Source organism: Manis pentadactyla, chromosome 5, assembly GCF_030020395.1.
Source record: "Manis pentadactyla isolate mManPen7 chromosome 5, mManPen7.hap1, whole genome shotgun sequence".
In the NCBI taxonomy this organism is placed as follows: Eukaryota; Metazoa; Chordata; class Mammalia; order Pholidota; family Manidae; genus Manis; species Manis pentadactyla.
This window is the reverse complement of record NC_080023.1, coordinates 155,532,528-155,553,962: the sequence shown is the minus strand read 5'-3', so window position 1 is coordinate 155,553,962 and position 21,435 is coordinate 155,532,528. Positions and strand designations below refer to the sequence as shown.

At 36.8% G+C, this 21,435-nt stretch overlaps 1 protein-coding gene across 4 annotated transcripts in view; it reads right to left on the bottom strand.

Annotated features, from left to right (window-relative positions):
- Window positions 1-21,435, bottom strand: part of ITCH (itchy E3 ubiquitin protein ligase) — a 156,666-nt gene that overhangs the window by 128,488 nt on the left and 6,743 nt on the right. The gene's annotated exons all lie outside the window — the stretch shown is intronic.

Below are 21,435 nucleotides of genomic sequence, written 5' to 3'. Positions count from 1 at the left end.
AAATAATTATCTACAAAAAATAAATTAAAAAAAATAAATAAAAGGATTACATTTTAAAATATATAAATAAATAAATAAATAAAAGGAAGGTTATTAGAATTAAATTCAATAATCAACGGGAAGAGTTTAGAACAGTGCCTAGAGTGCTCAATAAACGTTACCAAACCAAAAAAAAAAAGAATTATATACCATGACCAAGTGGGACTTTTTCCCTGGAATGAAAAAAAAGACTAGTTCAACATATGAAATATCAATGTAATGCACCATGTTAACAGAATAAAGGGGGAAAAGAAACTTGATCATTTTCTCAATTGATGGAGGAAAAGAATCTGACAAAATTCAACACTCTTTAATGATTTAAACACTCAACGAACTAAGAATAGAAGGGAACTACCTCAACATAATAAAGGCCATGTATGAAAAACCCACAGCTGACTTTCCTCAAAGATCAAGAACAAGGCATGGATGTCCACCCGCACCACTTCTATTCAATACAGTACTGGAAGTCTAAGTCAGATCAATTAAGCAAGGAAAAGAAATCAAAGGCATCTAAATTGAAAAGAAATAAAATTCTCTGTTTGAAGATGGTATGAACTTACATACAGAAATTCCTGAAGATTCCACACAAAAACTGAATAAACAAATTCAGCAGAGTAGCAAGACATAAAATCAATATGCAAAACTACTTACATTTCTATACACTAACAACAATCCAACAAGGAAATTAAGAAAACAATTCTATTTACAAATAGCGTCAAAAACAGTAAGATACTTAGAAATTAAACCACTGGGGTACAAGACAATGTAATAGTAATACTGAAAACTACAAAGCAATACTGAAAGAAATTAAAGACATCCAATGTCTTTAATCTTACTACTGTTAGGATATCAAAACTACCCAGAGCAATCTACAGAGTCAATGCAACTATTATTACCAAAATCCCAATGTTTCTTGCAGAAATAGAAAATCCATCCTAAAATTCCAACGGAGTCTCAAGGGACCACTAATAAGCCAAAATAATCTTGAAAAGAAGTACAAAGTTGGAGGATTCACATTTCTTGATTTCAAAATTTAGTATAAAGCTACAATCAACCAAAACAGTATGGTACAGAAATGTATGTGGTACCTACATTCCAGATGTACAGCCACAGAAATAAATGGTTCCATATATGATAAAGTGATTTTTGACAATGGTGCTAGACCATTCAATGGGAAAGGATACTCTTTTCAACAAATGATGCTGGGGAAACTAGATATCCACTCACAAAAGAATAAAAGTTGGACCCTTACCTAACAGCATTAACAAAAATTAAAAATAGATCAATGACGTAAATATAAGACCTAGAATTATAAATTTTAGAGAAAAATAGGGCATAACCTTCACAACATGGGATTTGGCAATGACTTCTTGATATGACACCAAAGGCACAGGCAATAAAATAAAAGACACTATCAGCAGAATGGAAAAGCAACCTACAGAATGGGAGAAGAAAATATCTGCAAAACATTCACCTAAGGGATTAATATCCAGAATATACACAAAACTCCTAAAATTCAAAATCAATGAAAATGTGATTCAAAAATGGACACAGTAATTGAATAGCCATTTCTCTGAAGAATAGCCAGTAAGTTCATGAAAAATACTCAACACTAGTGAAATACAAATCAAAAGCACAATGAGGTAATACCTCACACCCATTAGGATAGCTACTATCCAAGAAAACTAGAAATAACAAATATTGTCAAGGATGTAGAGAAATGGAACCTTTTTGCACTACTGGTAGGATGTAAAACATTACAGCTGCTATGGGATACAGGATGGCAGTTCCTCAAAAATTTTTAAATAGGATTACCACATTATCCAGCAATTCCACTTCTTGGGTATATACCCAAAAGAACTGAAAGCAGGGCCTCAAAACAAGTATTTGTACAACCATGTTCACAGCAGCATTATTCACAATAGCTAAAATGAGGAAGCAACCAAACTGTCCATCAACTGATAGAGGCCAGCCACAAAAAGATGATTCTACTCATATGGGGTACCTCAAGTAGTCAAAATCAGAGACAATGTAGAATGGCAGTTACCAGGGGTTCAGGGGAAGAGGGAACAGGGAGTTACTGTTTAATGGGTACAGAATTTCAATTTTCCAAGTTGAAAAGAGTTCTGGGAATGGATGATGTTAAGGATTGTACGGTATCACTGTACATAATACCACTGATCCATACACTTAAAAATGGTTACAGTAATGAACTTAATGTTAAGTGTATTATGCCATAACTTGGGGGGGAGGGGAGGGAGACAATACCACTTGCTCTCTTGGTTTATTAACTCTTTTAGGGAAGCCGACTGACAATTTGTAAAGAGACTCAAGCAGCTCTATAAAGAGGTCTCAGTGGCAAGGAACAGAGGCCTCCTGCCAACAGCCAGCACCAATCTGCCAGCCATGAAAAGTGAGACTGCTTAGAACCTGATCCTCCTGCCTCAGTCAAGCCTTCAGATGACTACAGGCTCAGCCAGCATCTTGACTACAACTTCATGAGACCCAGGGTCAGAATCATCCAGCTAAGCCACTTCTTAACTTCCAACTAACAGAACTATGTAAGATTTTTTTTTAATTTCATGTTTTAAGCCACTAAATTTTGGGGGTAATTTATTTTGCACTAAAAGATAACTATTACCATATTACAACCACTGGATAAAAGGTTATTGGAAAATAGTATACTTATATGGTCTTAAAGTACTCCTCACATTTTACATATTATTTGCAAAGAGAAAAGTATACCATTAAAATGGGGAGATCTCACAGTATCACATTAACCAAGTTAATAAATTTACCAACACCATTAGCATTTAGCATCACAACCTACTATTGTTGTTGTGCCTAATATAATGTAAAAAATAAGTGTACAATATAACCTAGACTAGCATTCTTCCCCCAAAAATGTTTAACCTAAATCTAGTAAGGAGGAAAAATTATATTCAAAATGCATTATAGTCTGCAAGTTAACTGGACTGTACTCTTTTTAAAAATTAACACTGAAAAATTAAAAAGGCAAGAAGACTATTCTAAATCAAGATACTAAAGAAGCGTAACAGTAAAACATGTGAACCTTGACTGGATCCTAGATCTGGAGGCAAAACCATTAGACTTTTGGGTAAGCTTGAGAAAACCCAAGTAAGAATTTTAGTTTATATTATGGAATTTGGTTAAATTTCCTAGAAGTGATAACACATACTATTGTGGTTATACAGGAAAATACCCTTTTCTTTGAGAGAAGTAATGTAAAAGTCTTTAGGGGTGAAATATCATGATGGCTGCAGCTTACTTTTTCATGGTTCACCAAGTTAAAACTGTACGTATACACACAGAGAAAATAAATGTGGCAAGATGTACTAACTGGTCAATCTAGATTTAAGGTATTCACTATACTCTTCTTTCAACTTTTCTGTATTTCTTTCCCAAAATTAAGGACTTGTTTTAAAATATAAAGCCTACCCTTAAAAAAAAAAAAAAAAAAGAATACCCTATCCCCATGAAATACCATGGGATTTCATACTACTATTAGATCAGTTAAATCAAGGAAAGACTGACAATACCCCAACAACCAGCAAGGATGCAAAGCATCCTCATACATTGCTGGCTGGAATGCAAAATAGTACAGCCAATCTGGAAAACATTTTGCCCATTTCTTAAAAAGTTCAACACATTTACAATATGACCCAACAATCCCATTCCTAGGCATTAACCGTAGAGCAGAGGTTCTCAATCAGAAACTACCATGTCTTCTGGACTTTTTTTCTTTTCTATAAATTGCAGAGGATTGGGGGCACTACTACTGTGTCTAGTGGGTAGACATCAGAGAGGCTCCTAAATATCCTACAATCCAAAAATCCTACAAAAAGGCCTACAACAGTACAGCCTTCCACAACAAAGAACTATCTAGCACAACATGTCATAGTGCCAAGACTGAGAAACCTACCTAGAGAAATAAAAATATATGTTCACTTAAAACCTGCACAGGAATGTTTATAGCAGCTCAATTCATAATTGCCAAAAATGTGAAACAACCCAATATCCCCCAACAGGTAAAACCAATAAAATGCAGTACATTCATACATGGAATATTCAACAATCAAAAGAAAGGAACTACTGATACATTCAACAATTTTGATGAATCTCAAAGGCATCATGCTGAGTGAAAACCAGTTTCAAAAGGTTACATATTATTTCATTTATGTGACAGTCTCAGAAAGAGAAACTATAGGGATAGAGAACAAATCTGTGGCTGCCAAGGGGTTAAGAGTGAAGGATGGGTCTGACTACAGAAATGCAGTGATGAGGGAGGATGCTGGTGTGGTGGAACTGTTCTGTATCCTGAGTGTGGTGCTACAAGAATCTATACATGTGTTAAATTCATACAATTGCACACCAAAAAAAAAAAAGGCCAATTTTACTGTATGATGATTTTTTTAAAGTAACATTTAAAACATTATTTTAAAAAGGTTACATAGCCTATGTACTGGGTTGGATCATGTCTCCCCCAAAACTCACATCCACCTGGAACCTCAGAATGCAACCTTACTTGGTCTTACAGGGTCTTTGCAGATACAATCAAGTTATGATGAAGTCATACTGGATTAGGATGGGCCCTAATTCAATGACTGATATCCTTGTAAGAAAATTTGGACACAGAGACACGCACAGAGTAAAGATGATGTGACAACACATAGGGAGAATACCATGTGAGGATAGAGGCAGAGACTGGAGACATGTATACTACCCAAGAATGCCAAGGATAACAGGCAACCATCAGAAGCTAGGAGAGAGGCATGGAACAGATTCTCCCAGAGGTTCTGACCCTGCTGACATCCTATTTTGGTCCTTTGGACTCCTAAACTGTAGAAGAATAAAGTTCTGTTGTTTTAACTTAACAGTTTGTGGTAAATTGTTATAGCAGTCCTAGGAAACTAATACTTTCTTATGGTTTTATTTATACCACATTCTGGAAAAGGCAAAACTATTGGGACAAAAAACACTTCAGTGCTTCCTAGAGGATCGGGTTGGGGAGACATGAATGACTACAAAAGGAGCACAATTAAAGACTGCATGTGTTTGTCAAAATCCGAAGACCTGTATACCTGAAAAGGATATGTGTAAGTTACATTTCAATAGACCTAACTCCAAAAAAGAGTATTACCAATGTGAATGACAAAAAAAAAAAAAAAAGCTGTTAATATAGTTTCTACATTAAGAAATAAAAATTGACTTTAGATCTCCTATGTATTTTGGAAAGATATCTCCAGAACACATTCTTTCTTTCTAGCACATCCCTCCTACCTCCATATAGCACAATGCTAGATTAATCTACCTTTTCTAATGTCCCTTTCATTCTATAATCCATCCTTTTACCTCCTCTACTTCATCCTAACACTCAACTTTTAAAGGTAACTTCAACTTTGTTTCTGTCTACAGCTTTAAAATTCCTAAGATGCAGAGATGGAGATGGATGCCTCTGCATGAATTTCTTATGAAAAAATAAAATTTATGAAAAATGAATTTCTTATGAAAAAATAAAATTTATGAAAAAAATAATTCTTTTTTCAAAAGCTTTCACAGTCAAGTACAGTACAGAGTCTGTATCTTCACTAGTAAACCCCTATGTCTTGAACATTGGTTTGAATCTAAGATCTAGTACAATATTAAAATGATCTATCACCTATTAGCCTGTCAGTTACAAAGAAACTTCAAATAGGGTCAATTCTAAACACTTTTGTATCATTTGAGTAATGTTTACTATCACCCTAGAAAAAATGTGACAGGATGTCTAAATGTAGTAAGAAAGTGCTAATATATTGCCAGAGATAAAAACTAACCTTAACATCTTCCTGAAAGGCAGTGGAAAGAAAAATGTTGGAAAAGACACATTTCACAAGATTATTTCAGAAACATCTTGTCCCATAACAACAAAGTAGACTTCTAGCCATATTTGAAAATATGTATCTTATTTATAATTTATTAAATAGGATATTATGAAATTTGTTTGGCTTATTTTCAGAAGGAACATATTCAACATCGTCAGTTATTTTTATAGGCCATATCTATTATGACATAGAAACCCTTTCAATAATTTCATATAGCCTACATTTTCTTAAAAGGAGCCATCAAAAGACATTGCAGAATACACACAAAACTGGTAAGGGGAAAAACTGCTTGTCGCAGCAGAAAGTACACAGTTCAAAGAGCTAAAATACACAGTAGTGTTCAGAAAACTAAAACCTAGTGAAGTGAGACTCTCAAACAGCCCTGCTAAAAATATAGAAGCATACATACATGGTAACTGCAAATACTGAACAGTCTCCCTTGGACAGGGCCACTCAGCCATGTTCCCAAACCACTACTCAAGTGAAAGAGCTATGTACAAAGGATCTGTTTTCAAAATGTCTTCATCCACCAGCCACTACTGTGAAGAATGAACTCAGCTTCAATCCTGTTTTAAGTGGAACCGTGGAGTTGATAGTGGCTCCTGTGTCTGTAACCAGTAGCCACATAACCAGCTTGGGTTGTACATCCGGTTCCCTTGGGCCACAGTAGTAGAAACTAAATAGAAGGAACAATGTTTAGATTTCATTCTCCACTAATGATAGCAAAGGAGGTGTACAGACTGCTCGAGGTTATGAGAGGGGAAAAGAGTTCTTTGTGATGGGGAAGTACGTAAATGCTCATTTTCATTAACTTAATTTCTCATCAAAAGAAGGAATGAGGATTCAAGATGGTGGCATGAGAAGTGAGACGGAGAACTCCACAGAAAACTACAAATAGTATGAAAATATAGTTAACTAATACAACTAACCCTAAAACAGCAACAAGAAAGAAGGGTAAACCAAACTGTATACAGACCTCAAGAACAGAGCAGACCTCACGGAACAAGGTAACGCACGAAAGCCTTAATCCAGCAGGACCCAAGCCCTTCCCCGACCCCAGCACAACAGCGGCAGGAAGAGAAATAGAGCAGGGAGAGGGTGGAAGCTTCGGACTGCTGAACACCTGGCCCTGGAGATCTGCTTTGTGAGCAGAAACCTATATTGTCTGGTGCTCTGGACACTGGGGAGGTCTGACAGGCAGAGTGCTTGAGAGACTGAGATTTGAGATTCCGGCCATTTGTGGAGGAGGGGGATCCACATTCAGCCACCCTGTGTCAGAGGAAAGGCAGGCAGTCTGAGGCTTCCTAGCAGGGAGAGGGCTACTGAAGGGGTGGGCTTTACACGGAGCTTGCTGCATGGGAGAAGGGAGAGCTGGACAAGGTTGTCTGGGTGCGCTCTGCCCAGCTGGTTGAGCACTTTGAGGAGCTTCAGGCACGCCATCCCCCTGGCTGTGTACCCAGCTCCAAGGCCCCCCACTGTGACATACAGCCTGCTGCACCTTCCTCCTCCTAGCCTGCCGGCACCGGTTCGCAAACCGGAGCTGGCAACACAACAGCCAGAGGGAGGCCCCACCCACAACAGCTAGAGACACAAAGTACAGAGGCTTACACCTGTGTGCTAGGCCCACTGGCTCTGATACTGGAGACAAATACCGCAGACGGGAAAACAGGAAACGTATCTTTCCTCCCCCCAGGCACCAGCACCACTCCCCTATGACCCCCAAACTCACTCTAGGGGCTAAGCAGCCTCACAGATTGGAGCTTCTGGGCGCTAGTGAGCACCTCACAGAAACATAAAACATCAAAAGAAAATGGTTCAGACCAAAATCTCACAAAATCCAGAAAAAGGGCCAAATGAAACTGAACTCACCTATCTTCCTGAAAGAGAGTCCAAAATAAAAATTATAAACATGCTTATGGAGGTACAGAAAAATATTCAAGAACTCAGGAATGAATTTAAGTCAGAGATTCAACCATTAAGAAATTCCGTATCTGAAATGAAACATACAATGGAGAGATTTAAGATTAGATGTACTAGAAGAGATGGTAAATGGAACAGAAATTGGAGAAGAGGAATACAAACAAGCTGAAGCACAGAGAGAAAAAAGAATCTCAAAGAATAAAAGAATATGGAGAGAACTGTGACCAATCCAAATAAACAATATTCGCATTATAGGGGGACCAGAAGAAGAGAGAGAAACATGGATATAAAGTGTCACTGAGGAGGTAATTGCTGAAAACTTCCCCAATCTGGGGAAGGAGATGGTCTCTCAGGCCATTGAGGTGCACAGATCTCCCAACACAAGGGACCCAAGGAAGATAACACCAAGACATATAATAATGAAAATGGCAAAGATCAAGGATAAAGACAGACTTTTAAAAGCAGCTAGAGAGAGAAAAAAAGATCACATAGAAAGGAAAACTCATCAGGCTATCATCAGACTTCTCAAAAGAAACCTTACAAGCCAGAGGGAATGGCATGATACACTTAATGCAATGAAGCAGAAGGGCCTTGAACCAAGAATACTCTACCCAGCAAGGTTATCATTAAAATTTGAAGGAGGGATTAAACAATTTTCAGATAAGCAAAAGCTGAGAGAATTTACCTCCCACAAACCACCTCTACAGGGCATTTTGGACGGACTACTATAGATGGAAGTATTCCTAAGGCTAAACAGATGTCACCCAAGGGATAGACAAAGAGTACAGAATACAATTCATACCACCGAGAGAATGGCGGAGGAAGAAAAAGGAAGAAAAAAAAAAGAACCTTTAGGTTATGTCTGTAATAGCATACAAAGTAAGTTAAATTAGACTGTTAGTAAGGGAATTACCCTTGAACCTTTGGTAACAACAAATCTAAAGCCTGCAATGGCAATAAGTACATACCTATCAATAATCACCGTAAATTTCATCGTCTGAATGCAACAATCAAAAGACACAGTAACTGAATGGATAAAAAAACAAGACCCGTCTATATGCTGCCTACAAAAGACTCACTTCAAACCCAAAGACATACAGAGACTGAAAGTAAAGGAATGAATCAGATATTTCATGCAACTAATAGGTAGAAAACAGCAGGAGTTGCAGTACTTGTACCAGACAAATTAGACTTCAAAACAAAGAAAGTCACGAGACAAAGAAGCACATTTCATAATGATAAAGGGGTCAGCCCAAAAAGAGGATATAACTATTATAAATATCTCTGCACACAACACAGCATCACCTACATATGTGAAACAAACACTAACAGAATTAAAAGGGGAAATAGAATGCAATGCATTCACTTTAGGAGACTTCAAAACACCATTCACTCCAAAGGACAGATCAACGAGACAGAAAATAAGAGACGGGGCACTGAAAAAGTATTCGAACAGATGGACCTAACAGACATCTACAGAACACTCCATCCAAAAGCAATAGGATACACATTCTTCTCAAGTGCACATGGAACATTTTCAAGACTAGATCACATACGAGGCCACAAAAAGAGCCTCAGTAAATTCAGAAAGATTGAAATGCTACCAACCACCTTCTCAGATTATAATGGTATGAAACTAGAAATAAATTACACAAAGAAAATGAAAAAGCCCACAAACAGAAGGAGGCTTAATAACATGCTTCTAAATAATCAATGGATTAATGACCAAATAAAAACAGACATCAAGCAATATATGGACACAAATGACAATAATAATTTAACAACACAAAATCTGTGGGAGGCAGCGAAAGCCGTGCTGAGGGAAATATACTGCAATACAGGCCTACCACAGGAAAGAATAATCCCAAATGAACAGTCTAAACTCACAATTAATGAAACTAGAAAAGAACAAATGAGGCACAAAGTCAGTAGAAGGAGGGACATAATAAAGATTAAAGCAGAAATAAATAAAATTGAGAAGAATAAAACAATACAAAGAATCTATGAAAGCAGGAGCTGATTCTTCGAGAAAATTAACAAAACAGGTAAACCCCTAGCCGGATGTATCAAGAAAAGAAGAGTCTACACACATAAACAGAATCAGAAATGAGAAAGGAAAAATCACTATGGACACCACAGAAATACAAAGAATTATGAGAGAATACTATGAAAAATTATATGGTAACAAACTGGATAACCTAGAAGAAATGGACAACTTTCTAGAAAACTACAACCTTCCAAGGCTGACCCTGAAAGAAACAGAAAACCTGAATGGACCAATTACCAGCAAAGAAATTGAATTGGTAATCAAAAAACTACCTAAGAACAAAACGCCTGTACCAAATGGTCTCACTACTGAATTTTATCAAACATATAGTGAAGATTAAACACCCACTCTTCTTAAAAAGTTTTCCAAAAAGTAGAAGAGGAGGGAATACTCCCAAACTCATTCTACAAGGCCAACATCACTCCAATACCAAAACCAGGCAAAAACACCACAAAAAAAGAAAATTACAGACCAATATCCCTGATGATCAGAACATACATGCAAAAATACTCAACAAAATATTGGCAAACTGAATTCAAAAATATATGAAAAAGATCATCCATCATGATCAAGTGGGATTCATCCCAGGGATGCAAGGATGGTACAACATTCGAAAAATCCATCAATGTCATCCACCACGTAAACAAAAAGGACAAAAAGCACACAATCATCTCCATAGATGTTGAAAAAGCATTTGACAAAATTCAACATCCATTCATGATAAAAACTGTCAACAAAATGTGTACAGAGGTTAAGTACCTCAACATAATAAAGGACATATATGACAAACCCACAGCCAACATCATACTTAACGGTGAGAAGCTCAAAGCTTTTCCTTAAAGATTGGGAACAAGACAAGGATGCCCACACTCCCCACTTTTATTCAACATAGTTCTGGAGGGCCTTGCCAGGGCAAACAGACAACATAAAGAAATAAAAGCCATCCAGATGGGTAAGGAAGAAGTCAAACCATCACTGTTTGCAGATGACATGATATTGTACATTAAAAACCATAAAGAATCCACTCCAAAACTACCAGAATATCTGAGTTCAGCAAAGTTGCGGGATACAAAATTAATACACAGAAATCTGTTGCATTACTATACACTAATGATGAACTAGCAGAAAGAGAAATCAGAAAAACAATTCCATTCAGAATTGCATCAAAAAAGAATAAAATACCTAGGAATAAACCTAACCAAGGAACTGAAAGACTTATACCTTGAAAACTGCAAGACACTCTAAAGAGAAATTAAAGAGGACACTAATAAATGTAAATTCATCCCATGCTCTTGGCTAGGAAGAATTAATATTGTCAAAATGGCCATCCTACCAAAAGCAATTTTCACTTTCAATGGAATACCTATCAAAATACCTAAAGCATTATTCAAAGAACTAGATCAAATAGTTCTACAATTCATATGGAACCACAAAAGACCCTGAATAGCCAAAGCAAGCCTGAGAAGGAAGAATAAAGCAGGGGGAATTATGCTCTCTGACTTCAAGTTCTACCACAAAGCCACAAGACAATTTGGTACTGGTACAAGAACAGACCCATAGACCAGTGGAACAGAATAGAGAGTCCAGATATAAACTCAAGGATATATGGTCCATTAATATATGATCAAGGAGCCATAGATATACAATGGGGAAATGACAGCCTCTTCAACAGCTGGTGTTGGTAAAACTGGACAGCTACACATAAGAGAATGAAACTGGATTATCGTCTAATCCCATATACAAAAGTACACTCAAAATGGGTCAAATACCTGAATGTAAATCATAAAACCATAAAAGTCTTAGAAAAAAATATAGGCAAAAATCTCTTGGACATAAACATGAGAGACTTCTTCGTGAACATATCTCCCCAGGCAAGGGAAACAAAAGCAAAAATGAACAAATGGGACTATATCAAACTAAAAAGCTTCTGGACAGCAAAGGACACCATCAGTAGAGCAAAAAGACATCCTACAGTATGGGAGAATATATTCATAAATGACATATCCGATAAGGGGTTGACATCCAAATTATATAAAGAGCTCACTCACCTCAACAAAGAAAAAGCAAATAATCCAATTAAAAAATGGGCAGAGGATCTAAACAGACAGTTCTCCAAAGAAGAAATTCAGATGGCCAACAACAAGCATATGAAAAGATGCTCCACATCACTAATTATCACAGTAATGCAAATTAAAACCACAATGAGATATCACCGCACACCAGTTAGGATGGCCAACATACAAAAGACAAACAACAACAAATGTTGGCAAGGTTGTGGAGAAAGGGGAACCCTCCTACACTGCTGGTGGGAATGTAAATTAGTTCAACCACTGTGAAAAGCAGTATGGAGGTTCCTCAAAATGCTCAAAATAGAAATACCATTTGACCCAGAAATTCCACTCCTAGGAATTTACCCTAAGAATACAGCAGCCCAGTTTCAAAAGGACATATGCACCTCTATGTTTATCGCAGCACTACTTACAATAGCCAAGAAATGGAAGCAACCTACGTGTCCATCAGTAGATGAATGGATAAAGATGTGGTACACATACACAATGGAATATTATTCAGCCATAAGAAGAAAACAAATCCTATCATTTGCAACATGGATGGAGCTAGAAGCTATTATGCTCACTGAAATAAGCCAGGTGGAGAAAGACAAGTACCAAATGATTCATCTGTGGCATATAAGAACAAAGAAAAAACTGAAGGAACAAAACAGCAGCAGACTCACAGAACCCAAGAATGGACTAACAGTTACCAAAGGGAAAGCGACTGGGGAGGGTGGGTGGGAAGGGAGAGAGAAGGGGAATAAGGGGCATTACAATTAGCACCCATACTGTAGCAGGGGGGTGGTTTACACGGGAAAGGCAGTATATACAAAAAAGACAAATAATGATTCTACAGCATCTTACTAGGCTGATGGACAGTGACTGTGGGGACTTGATAAATAGGGGGAGTCTAGTAACCATAATGTTGTTCAAGTCACTGTACATTAACGATATCAAAATAAAAAAAAGAAGGAATGAACTTAGCTTTCATGCTGGGGAAAAGTTACTTTTCTTAACTGGAGAAGTTACCTTAACAGGAAGGTAGGATGTAGTAGACCTTGTTCTCTCCCCCACAACCATGACACTGTGGCTCTAAACACCATGTAATCATCTCAAATCACTGAAAACTTTCCCATTTCCCAACCAAATTTATTAATGTGAGTTCTAAAGCATATGCATAAAAAGATGATAATCTTATCCAAAGAGAAAAACAGGAAGGCAGATCTTTCAAGGTTCAATAGTATGAAAACAGAATTTAAGGAAACTTGCCCACAACTGAACACTTACCATCTACTTGCTGGTTTGAACTCTGTACTTAGTATTCCAGAAAGTAATTTTTCCCTCCGTTCTCCCAAAACACCTTCTGACAAACATTAATATTAACTACTCTTCCAAGTTGTTTCCGGGCTTTGATTGACTATTTACTGCTAAAGTTTAAAAGATTTGACATGTCACAATAAATACTACTACTGTTGTGCTACTGTACACACTGCTATCTTTTGCAAACAACACTTGTGTGAAATTATGCAACCTAACTATATTTAAAGCTGAATTTTCCAGCTCCCAAGAAACTCTTACTTGTAACCATCTCCTAACACCCATGAATTGTCCTCAAAATATATAAGACCCAAATAGCTGCCATCCCCATTCTTCCAGGAAACCTTTCTCAGATCCTTTCTATAGTTTAGATCAAATAAACTATATACCAATACTAATGAGTTACTGAATCATGTGTATATATACTTTATATACAGATTCATGCATTTTTATTAAAAGGAGGCAAAAAGCATTGCTACTCTGATTATATTAAAAACAGGAAAAAAACTGCAGAGAATTATTTATATTTAAAAGCCCTAAATATAGGGGAGAGGAGGGTGATGACAAACTACCACTTACCCATTAGGAAACCAATAGCATTAGGAAAGAAGAGCTATTCCACATTCCAGTTTGGGTCTGCAGATTTTCACCTGAGTATTCTATTCCAAAACTACCTCCTCTACTTCAACTGAATCCATAAAGGGACTGAATAAAAATAGTCCCAAGAAGGCAAAATTGACACACATCTTATTTGTTCTCACAGGTAAACAAGTGGAAATCCAAGGAAGTTAAATGGATTGCCCAATTAGGCAAAGATGTCTTAGATATGACACTAAAGTACCACCCATAAAAGAAATTTTTAAAGAAATTAAGACTCACCAAAGTTAGCAACTTCTACTCTTCAAAAGACACCATTAAGAAAAGCAAAAGGCTGGGAGACTATATTTGTAAAATGCATATCCAATAAAGGACTTAGATCCAAAATTTAGAAATAACTCTTAAAACAACCCAATCAAAATGGATTGTCCAAAGTCAGAACAGAAGATGTGGCCAAAAACTGAGATCTCTAGCCTTACTCAATGTTAATTTCACAATTTAAAACCATGGTTTCCTAAAGAAGCCAAAAAAGGTAACAGGGAAACAAAAAAAAACAACCTATGTCTGTGCTGTGCTTGAACTTATTTAAGTTGGTCCTTTTCAATATTAACATATACGTGGAGTCTAGGACCAATCCCAACCCCCTCTTGACAAAAAACCAAACCAAAACCCCTAACAGCAGTCTCAAAATAAGAAATTCCAAATCACCATGCAATAAAATTAAGTTAGTAAGTACTGAATCACTGAAATGATTAAAACAGATTTATTTTCCTTCAGAATTACAAAAGGTAAAAACCTTTATTTGGCTAGCTCAGGATCACTCGTATTTTCTTAGACTAACAGTAATAATAACAAGTCCTGCAAGAGAAGACTCACATTTCTTTTAATAAGATCTTGTACTTTCCTTCTCTAAAATGAAAATTTGAATGACACAAGGACTCCTTTGCCTAAAAGCTTAATCCTTTATAAATGTTTACCCCACCGAGTAAATGGTTAAAAGAACAGAGAAATCCAAAACCAGAGAGAAATGTAATGAAGGTCCTGCCCCAACCAACCTTCGTCTTTTCAGAAAGCCCAACTTTTAATCTTCTCTCAAATATTTACTGAGGTACTGTTATTTTGGAGATATTAGTTCTAGCTACTTTGTCAACAACAGCAAAGGAGACATGATAGCAGTAGACCCAAAAGCAGAAGAGATGTGTACAGGAACCTACAAAATCATTAGGACACCAAAACCCAAACAACCCATCCAAAGAATGGGCTGAGGACTTGAATAGACATTTCTCCCCAAAGAAAATATACAAATAGCCAATAAGCATATTAAAGATACTCCATATCACTCCTCAGAGAAATGCAAATGGAAACTACCTTAGATACCACCTTATCAACTAGGATGACAATTATAAAGAAAAAAAGAAAAATACCAAATATTGACATGGGTGTGGAAAACTCGAATACTTGTGCACCTATGATGGGAATATAAAATGGCATAACTGCTGTACAAACATTATAAGGGTTCCTCAAAAATGTAAATGTACAATTACCACATGATCCAGCAATTCTAGTTGCAGAAACTACCTAAAAGAACTGAAAGAACTCACAGATATTTGTACAAGTGTTCATAGCATCACTGGTCGTGATAGCCAAAAGGTGGAAAAAAGCAAATGTCCATCAACAGATAGATGACTAAACAAAAAATGTGTGTACACACATACAATGGAGCATTATTCAGCCTTAAAAAGAATGCAATTCTAATACATGCTACAACATGAACCTTGAAGACATTAGCTAAGTGAAATAAGCCAGGCACAGAGAACAAACTAATTTATGATTCTACTTAACTGATTTACCTAGAACAGTTGAATTCTATAGAGACAGAAAGTAGCATAGTGGTTACCAGGCATGGGGAAGGAGGAATGGTTATTGTTTAATGGATACAAAGTATCAGTTTGGGATGACGAAAAACTTCTAGAGAGGGGGAGTGGTGATAGCTGCACAGTGATGTGAATGTACTTAATGTCACTGAAGGAACACTTAAAAATAGTTCAAATGCTAAGTTTAATGTATATTTTGCCACAATAAAAATAAAATCAGAACCGATAAGTTGATCATTTTCTTTGTCCCCTAGAAATTAGAATATCAACTTATATAGCAGTATCAATTAACTAGGAAGACTAAACATATGTGCTCCATCTCTATTCCCTCCCATAACCCCAGCAAAATTAAATAGAGGAATAAAAAGGCATAAACCTTCAAGGGCAAAGACAAAAGGAGAGATGACAGATAAGTGTCAACAACATTCTGGACAATGAAAAGCTGTTAGTAGCTAAATTCTGAACATTTCAATATACATAGAATACGTTTTTAATTAAGACCCACAGGAAATATCTTTCCTCTAAAAAATTCAACAGAAAAATGCAATCTGAGGTTTTTCTTTACCTACTCTCCACAGAAGCAAAAGCAGCTAATCCCCCTCATGTTTCTTTCCTTCCCACTTCCAAAGCAGATACTTGAAATGAACCACCTGAAAATCCCTTTTAATTTTCAGAACAAATGATCTCCAAATACTAGGTAGACCATGCTTCAGAAACTAAAAATAAAAAATAAAAATCTCTTCTCCATTAAATGAGGTTTAGATTTAGCTCAACTTGACCTTGTTGCTGCACTTTGTGTACTTTTCAGAGGCTCAGTTCAGTAGTTTTATTCATCATGAGGGAAATGTTGCTATATCCTAAATATTCTCAACACTTAGGCTATATCTAACACACTACTCAGCTTACTTTCTAAAAAGACTACTTATAATAACTACATTTTGCATTTTAGCCAAAAACAAGGAATAACTTCCCTATGTCAAGAAAAGTTTCGTGAGAAAATATAAACAGGACATAAGGACTGGTGAAAATAAAATCCTAAGAATCACTTTCTCAGGTCATACAGAATAAACACATTCTACTTCTCTACAACATTTTTCAGTTTCTTTAAACACTCTGAATCATGAATTATTATGTCAAGTTTCTGCAGCAAAATTCTACATCTTTTCCATGAGCAAATCGTTTGTCAGTGTTTTCAAGCCTTGGTAAACACAAAATTTCCACGTATAAAGTCCAATAAAACTTCAAGAGGTTAATTGAGATCACCAAAAATCCAAAACTAGAAATGTGATAAGCAATCGAACTGTTAGGCAGGAAAATAGATATGAGCGGAGTGGAAAAAGAACAAAGTCAGTAAAGCCCACTAGAAAGGACTCAGAGTTAACCAGTTAAAACTAGAAAGCCAGGGTACAAATACACAATGGAATATTATTCAACCATCAGAAGAAAACAAATCCTACCATTTGCAACAACATGGATGGGGCTAGAGGGTATTATGCTCAGTGAAATAAGTCAGGTGGAGAAAGACAAGTATCAAATGATTTCTTCACTCATCTGTGGAGTATAAAACAAAGAAAAAACTGAAGGAACAAAACAGCAGCAGACTGACAGAACTCAAGAATGGACTAACAGTTACCAAAGGGAAAGGGACTGGGGAGGATGGGTGGGAAGGGAGGGACAAGGAGGAAAAAGGGGCATTACGATTAGCACACATAATGTGGGGGTGGGGGGTACGGGGAAGGCAGTACAACACAGAGAAGTAGTGATTCTATAGCATCTTACTATGCTGATAGACAGTGACTGTAATGGGGTATGTGGTGGGGACTTGATAATGGGGGGAGTCTAGTATGCTCATTTAATTGTACATTAATGATGCCAAAAAAAAAAAAAAAAAAACTAAAAAGCCAGAAAAGACTCAAAGTTTTTCAGTTAAAGCTCAAAAGGTCAAGAGCAACTTGGCCTTGAAGGATTGACTATTCCCCAGATAAAGTTTCTGAGCACAGCCCATATCTTCACTGTGTCAATTAGATCATTGTAAGATTTACTCTAGCCTACTAAAAGGCCCACCTATAAACAGTATTATAAAGACAGCGAGATCCCACCTTAAAGCCAAAATTGCATTTTGAAAAAAAAACTCAGGAAGTTTAAGGAGATTCTTAACATACTTTTTAGCAAACAAATAACTCTGCCCACCTTAGAGGAAGGGCAGACAGTCTCGATTGATAAGCTAATTTTGCAGAAATACCTAGAGGATTGACTGATAAGAAACTTAATGTCTCATCAAAGATACTTCAGATCACTTAACAAGCCCACACCCTAGCTCTTTGTCACATTCCTGAAAAATCCTTAAAAGGGGGAACTCCCAGCCTTTCAGGGCACTACTCTCTCTGAGGTCGCAGGCACTTTCTCTCCTAAGTAACTTTAAATAAAACTTTTACTCTGCTTCACTACTGTGTCTCTGCCCTTCAATTTTTTGTTGCAGTGGGGACAAGAACAGAGGAAAATACACAACGCTTCTCCCCCAACAGAACTATTTTGATTCTTTTCTTTCTATTCTACTTGTAAACTGGGAAAATCATAAAACTTTGTATGTGATCCATCATTAAGGGTGCCAGAACTGAGGCAGTGATGAAGTATGATTCACAACATGAAAAAAGGGGGATAGCCTATACACATATCGTCTCCTCACATACCCCAGCTTTTCAAAAAGAGTTAATAGGATATGAATTAGAATAGGGTGTCCATATTATGAATTCCTAAGTTACCAACATTTAAGAACCACCATCCTAGCCTGGTCTCCCTGTCTCCAGACCCTACTAACCCTAGTAAACACTGTAGATCTCAGTGTTACCAAATAAATCTTCGTAAAATACCACTTCATCCTCTCAGCCAACAGGACTTAAGGTTATCCCAAAAAATGAAGGTTGGTCTCTTAACTTTTCCAAACTTTCTTCTATTCCGGGCCCACAAACCCTCGTCAGACTAAACTCCAACAAATCTATTCACTGCATTACCATCATCTCAAGTCCATTCCTGCCTCCACATCTTTGCCCATTAGGAATCCCAGTCTTAAATAACTTTTCTCCTCCTCTCTGCCTCCATATTCTGTATACCCCTCATTCAGCCAAGACTGTTTTGAGGTATTGCTTGAATTGTTTTACACTGCAAAAAGTCAAGCCCCAAATCAGAGATTGTAAAATGGCAACCCACAAGACAAAATTCTGACCATAGCGGTGATTTGTATGAACCACAGTGTTCATATCATGAATTCATAAGTTACCAACATTTAAAAATAAAGATTTCTCACAAAATCTGGGTTTCTAGGTTCTCTTTAGAAAAAAGTAAAGATGTTCAGGTCACACTTGGTCTCTACTCCCCTCCACCACATCAAGTAAGCCAACAATGAATTGTATATATTTTAAATAATTAAAATGGTGAATTTTACCTTAATTTTTTTTTTTTAAGTGAGCCAAATCTTACTACACTGATGGACAGTGACTGCAATGGGGTGTTGGGGGGGGGGGTACTCAATAAGGGTGAATGTAGCAACCACATTGTTTTTCTTGTGGAACTTTCATAAGAGTGTATATCAATGACACCTTAATAAAAAAAAAAAGGTGAGCCCAAACTGCTTAACAACTGTCCCATTGGAGGGACATGAATTTCCTAGTCCAATTAAGTCCAATACTGATCTATTATTATTTAAAATGTTTTATCTAGCCCTTGTAGGAATTTGAATTTACAATGCTCACCCTAGACAAGCTTACAGAGTGAACTGATGAATTAAGGTAATTTTAATAAAGGCAAGGATGGTGGTATTGATGATAATGACAAGAATAACAATAGCAACTAACATTTTGTGCTTATTGTGAGCCAACTACTTTTCAAGCAAAGATAAATATTTCATTTAATCCAAACAACAACCCTACAGATGTAGCCATTACCATTACCTATTTACAAATGAGGAAACTAAGGAACAAAGAAGATAAGCAACTTCAAACTTCACCACAGGCAGATTGCCAGTACATGGTAGAGCCAAAATTCAAAATCAGACAATCTAACTCCAGTACACACTGTTAACTCCTATAGTATGATTCCTTTTGAGTAGCACCCTTTTATCTGTGACCAAATTCATTCTCTGGTACAAGAACCAAAAGACTAAATTTTAGAGCCTACTTTCTTTGCATGAATGACTAAAAAGCAAACCGAAGTTCACCTCAATGTAGATGGCATCTGGATTTTTTTGTCTTAAAAGAAAAATTTATCTGTAACTGATAAAGAAAAGATTATGGAATCCAATAAAATAATACATATTTTCTCAAAAAACGTTATGAGACATTTCTGGAGTGAAGTAAGCTCAAAATGCAGATGAATTCCTGGTTTAAAACTAAACTGAAGGAAATGCAAATTAAAACCACAATGAGATATCACAGCACACCAGTTAGGATAGCCAACATCCAGAACACAAGGAACAACAAATGCTGGCGACAATGCAGAGAAAAGGGAACCCTCCTACAGTGTTGGTGGGAATGTAAACTAGTTCAACCACTGTGGAAAGCAGTATGGAGGTTCCTCAAAAAACTCAAAATAGAAATACCATTTGACCAGGGAATTCTACTCCTAGGAATCTACCCAAAGAAAACAAGATCCCAGATTCAAAAAGACATATACACCCCTATGTTTACTGCAGCACTATTTACAATAGCCAAGAAATGGAAGCAACCTAAATGTCCATAGTAGATGAATGGATAAAGATGTGGTACATACACACAATGGAATATTATTCAGCCATAAGAAGAAAACAAACCCTACCATTTGCAACAACATGGATGGAGCTAGAGGGTATTATGCTCAGTGAAGTAAGTCAGGCAGAGAAAGACAAGTACCAAATGATTTCCCTCATTTGTAGAGTGTAACAACTAAGCAAAACTGAAGGAACAAAACAGCAGCAGACTCACAGACTCTCAGGGACTAGCAGTTACCAAAGGCAAGGTGTAGGGAGAGTGGGTGGGAGGGAAGAAGGGGATTGAGGGGTATTATGATAGGCACACATGGTGTGGGGGGGTCACGGGGAAGACAGTGTAGCACAGAGAAGACAAGTTCTGACTCTGTGGCATTTTACTACGCTAATGAACAGTGACTGCAATGGGGTGGGGGGGGGACTTGATAATATGGGTGAATGTAGTAACCACAATGTTGCTCATGTGAAACCTTCATAAGATTGGACATCAATGACAACTTAATGAAAAAAAAAAACTAAACTGATAATATAGTACAAAACTTCTCTTTTCAGTGGTAAAAGGGTATATCTATTAAACAGTTTCCAGACATGAAAAAGGTTTCTTGAGGGGAAGGACTGCTTCTTCATCATGAGTCCCTGCAATGCCTAGCAGGGAGAACTTAGCATATATTCAGTTATGTTAAAGGAATCAAGCAATCTAAAGTTAATACCCTAAATTGCAATGCAATGCAATCCTTGTATCATTTATCATCTTGCCTTCTACAGTAATTACTGGTGAGCAAGTCTGTTTTCCTGACTAAAACACAAAGGCCACCTCAACACCAAAAAAAACCCCAAATAACCCAATTAAAAAATAGGCAGAGGATCCAAACAGACATTTTTCCAAAGAAGGAATACAGATGCCAACAAGCACATGAAAAGATGCTCCACAACCTAATCATCAGGGAAATGCAAATCAAAACCACAA